Source organism: Ranitomeya imitator, chromosome 8 (assembly GCF_032444005.1).
Source record: "Ranitomeya imitator isolate aRanImi1 chromosome 8, aRanImi1.pri, whole genome shotgun sequence".
In the NCBI taxonomy this organism is placed as follows: Eukaryota; Metazoa; Chordata; class Amphibia; order Anura; family Dendrobatidae; genus Ranitomeya; species Ranitomeya imitator.
Window position 1 is genome coordinate 125,906,571 of NC_091289.1, and position 4,388 is coordinate 125,910,958.

A 4,388-nucleotide genomic window follows, 5' to 3' on the forward strand; every position below is an offset into this window, starting at 1 on the left:
AGGCCATACTACTACATTACCCCCCTTGTCTGCCGGTTTAAATACCACATTGGGCAATTTTTGAAGGACATGCAGACGCTCCCTCTCTGAACCCGTAAGATTATCTCTATATATATGATGTGGAATTTGTAGAAATTCTTTCGTTACTAATTGTACGAAGAGATCCACATTAGGGCACATAGCCAGAGGAGGAAATTTCTTGGACTTTGGTCTAATGGCCAATGGAATCCTACCTCCTTCGGGAGTGTCACTCTCTATTGCCAGTTCCTCCAATGTACGCAGGGTCATTTGTTCTTCTTCTGTTGGAAATAAGGCAGCAAGATTACCATCAAAAAAATACTTTTTGAAGACCAATGACCTTGCAAAAAGGTGAAGATCTTTCACTGCCAAAAAGGCATCGAAAGGTGCGGACGGAGAGAAAGAGAGCCCTCTTTCTAGCAACAGGAGATCGGTAGGTGAAAGTTCATACGAACTTAGATTGATTACCTTATTATTGCGACGTTTAAAATCTGATGAAAACTCATCCTGTCTTCTATACGGATGAAAGGAGAGCTGTCTCTGATTGCGTGTAGTCACACCTGATCTAGTACTTGATGCTGGACCAGACCTCTCAGATATGTCACTCATAGAGGATAGGGAGGTTTGTGAGGGCACACGTCCAATTTCACCCTGTTGCCTTGCCTTCCTCCATAGATACACTTTATTACTTTCATAATCCCGCCGATCCCTGTTCAACTTATTTGCTTGTGTTTCCTGGATTTTTTTAACAACGCTCTCTAAGGTCTTCTCCAATTGTGCGTTAAAAGAAATCATTTTCTCCTGAGAGCCAACTAATTTTAGCTCTTCTTCAGCTGTTCTAATAGATACATCCAGTTGTGCCATAATTCTCTTATTGTGATCACTCAATAGCCTCATCAGGGTACTTGAACACCCGTTGCATGCCTCCTCCCAACCAGCCACCAGTTCAACATCTTCCACAGGAAATGTGGGAATAACGCGAACCCGCAGTCCTCTCGGTATCATTTTTTTAGCGATGTACTTATCCAGAAAGGTACAGTTCCACCATAATTTTGTCCTTTTTACCACCATGCTCTGCAACTCTAAGGACTGGTCCTCCCATCTACGATCACTGGGCTGTTCCGGATTGGAACCCTCACTCCCAAACACTTGGTCTATATGTGAAAGCCAAGCAATTTCTTTGGCTCTAAAGTCCATGCCTATAAGAAAACCTGTGCAAAACACAGTAAAAAATACAAAATGATAACTCATAGAACTTATCCGCATTATTTCACTAATTTTAGATATAACTATCAAGCGGAGGACAGTATGACTTAATCGCCAATGTTGAAACCAACACACTCCAAAACAAACGATACGTAAGTCAAAGCTTATAGACAAAAATACAACAATTCTTTATTATTAAAAATTACATAAGACGCTGTGAATAGGAGTCGGTTAACACAACCAAAAACATGCTATGCAAAAGCACGTAGGGGGCACAAACCCTGGACAGATCCATCCCATAATGATTCTAAGGCATATTGCCGCTGCACCAGCACACTCAGGAGTCAATGCTACACAAATGCCAACCGCATAGTAATTACAAATGGCGAGATATAAATTAAATGGGTACCTGTGGCTGATGCAGTAAGGGTGTCCAGGGGGTGTGCGCCCGCCCCAACGCACGTTTCGGTGAACCACCTTCGTCAGGGGGCATACCATTAGACAAACAATGTGAGTTTAAAAAGGTCGCGACCGGAAGTACGTGTCAAACAAAAACCGGAAGTGTCGTAACATTACCATAGTAACCGCTGAGGACGCCTGTCATCCACACTGGGGGCAGAGGGCAAGCCAACGAGCCCCACGTGGTAGTTGCACCCCTCCCAGGTAAGAGACAGAGCCGCCCATGTCCGCGATAGATATAAACATCATGCTAGCCCAGTGCGCATAGCCGGAAGTGCTTACAAATATCCATGGAAACCGGACGCCCGAAGTCACCGCATCCAAATGCCAGGGGCGCGATCACGGGGGCGACACATGACCGCAACCCCCAGACATCGGAAGCCATGACCCGCAGGCACTCCGGCATACATACTCCCAGGTATATGTGTAAATGGGGATCGACAACACTATGACATAAGCCAAATGGCCACAATCATAGGCACAGTACAGCTAGTCATGAACCAATATAGTGCGCACATACAAAATAATTATACGTCTCCATAGAGATAGGGACGCCTGTAGACACAGCCCCGGGACGCCAGGGGAGCAGCCATGGAAGCAATCCATGGCCACACCCACCGGCCACCAGGGGCCACATCCCACAGGCTGCCCAGCATACATACCATACTATGGCGGATAACATACTATGGCAAATAACACAAAAAGCCGGTACTACATAATAAATGGATCTAACAAAAGAGAAAAAAGGAAATGCCATAAACGTACCACCAACAATTACATAATACACAATGTGGCTATTCCAATATATACTAACTAATGACACATACATCAGCAGCATATATGCAGCCACTTACAGTACAAATCACTCATAGTACATATAGCTAATAATTATTAGCATAATATAAATATCATCACTATATTAGAGACAAGGTATATAAACAAATAAATTAATAACAACATCCGGCTGGTGTGAGTCCATGCTCTTGAGTCTTGACCTCCACCATGTATCTTAATGACTTGATCCACATCGAGAGTACCGGCAATGTCCTAATCAGGATGATGAATCCAGGAAATGACATTATCAAGAAACGTTGACACGGCTCACTCAGGACGCGATCCCCATATAAGCAAAGCCAAAGCTAAAAAATACATATATAAAAAAAAACACAATTAGAACAATAAAAGACACATAGCATCCTTAAGGCCATGTAATCCAAGCCCAAAAACAAGAACCAGCGATCATAAGAACGGGGCAAAACTGATGTTATCGTTCAATCCTTTTGGATGGACTGTGTCCAAGGACCATATCCATCTGGACTCAATTTGAGCCAGTCTTTTAAAGTTAGCACCCCCACGGATCCCAACCTCTAACATATCTATCCCCTAAGAATTGTTGTATTTTTGTCTATAAGCTTTGACTTACGTATCGTTTGTTTTGGAGTGTGTTGGTTTCAACATTGGCGATTAAGTCATACTGTCCTCCGCTTGATAGTTATATCTAAAATTAGTGAAATAATGCGGATAAGTTCTATGAGTTATCATATAGACCCTTGTGCAGATGAAATCCTCATCTTTTGCTGTATCTAGCGTCAAGATGGATCTTCGCATGGAGACTTTATATCGGAATCCGGATTTGGATGTCAACTTGTTTCTTGCCTTTGCATTAGCTTGTGAACAAGAAAGGAAAAGACAAAGAGGGATAAGATGTCCTCGTCGATTTTGGCCGCACCCCATTGTTGAAGTTAGAGAGAGCCGTGGAGCCTACCACCCTCTATTCAGAGAGCTTCCTGAAAACCCAGAGAAATATTGTGAGTACACAACGATGTCTCAAGAGAGCTTCAGGGATTTGCTGCTTCATGTACAAGGGGCCATCAGCAGACAGGGCACACAGCTACGTAGAGCAATTCCTGCTGAGGAACGTCTGCTGGTGACACTAAGGTACGTAATATTTCAAAAGAAATGCCTGTCATAAATATTCTGCCGTGAACTTAAAGGGAACCTGTCACGCCCCCTGGCGTTTTTAACTAAAAGAGCCACCTTGTGCAGCACTAATGCTGCATTCTGTCAAGGTGGCTCTTTTATTTGGGGTCCCTTCCAATGCTGAACTATTCGTTTTCATAATTAGCCCGCCATACCTGTTGTCTGTCCAGGAAGGCATGTTTTTTCCCCCTGGACACAAACGCCTCCCAGCCATCCCTCAGCCCCTCCATGCGTCGGGCGCCGCCTCCTCTGCATTAATTTACATCCCCAGCGCCTGCGCTATAAGTTGTTTTTTCGGGCATGCGCAGTTTGCGCTGCCCTTCGACACCCATCACATGATGGAAACTTACAGCACAGGCGCCAGGGACGTAAATGAATGCAGGAGGCGGCGCACGGAGGGGCTGAGGGATGGCTGGGAGGCGTTTGTGTCCAGGGGGAAAAAACATGCCCCCCGGACAGACTACAGGTATGGCAGGCTAATTGTAAAAACAAATATTTCAGCGTTGGAAAGGACCCCAAATAAAATAGCCACCTTGACAGAATGCAGCATTAGTGCTGCACAAGGTAGCTCTTGTAGTTAAAAATGCCAGGGGGCGTGACAGGTTCCCTTTAAGTTCACGGCAGAATATTTATGACAGGCATTTCTTTTGAAATATTACGTACCTTAGTGTCACCAGCAGACGTTCCTTCGTGAGGAATTTATCCCCCTACCCACCCCTGAAATC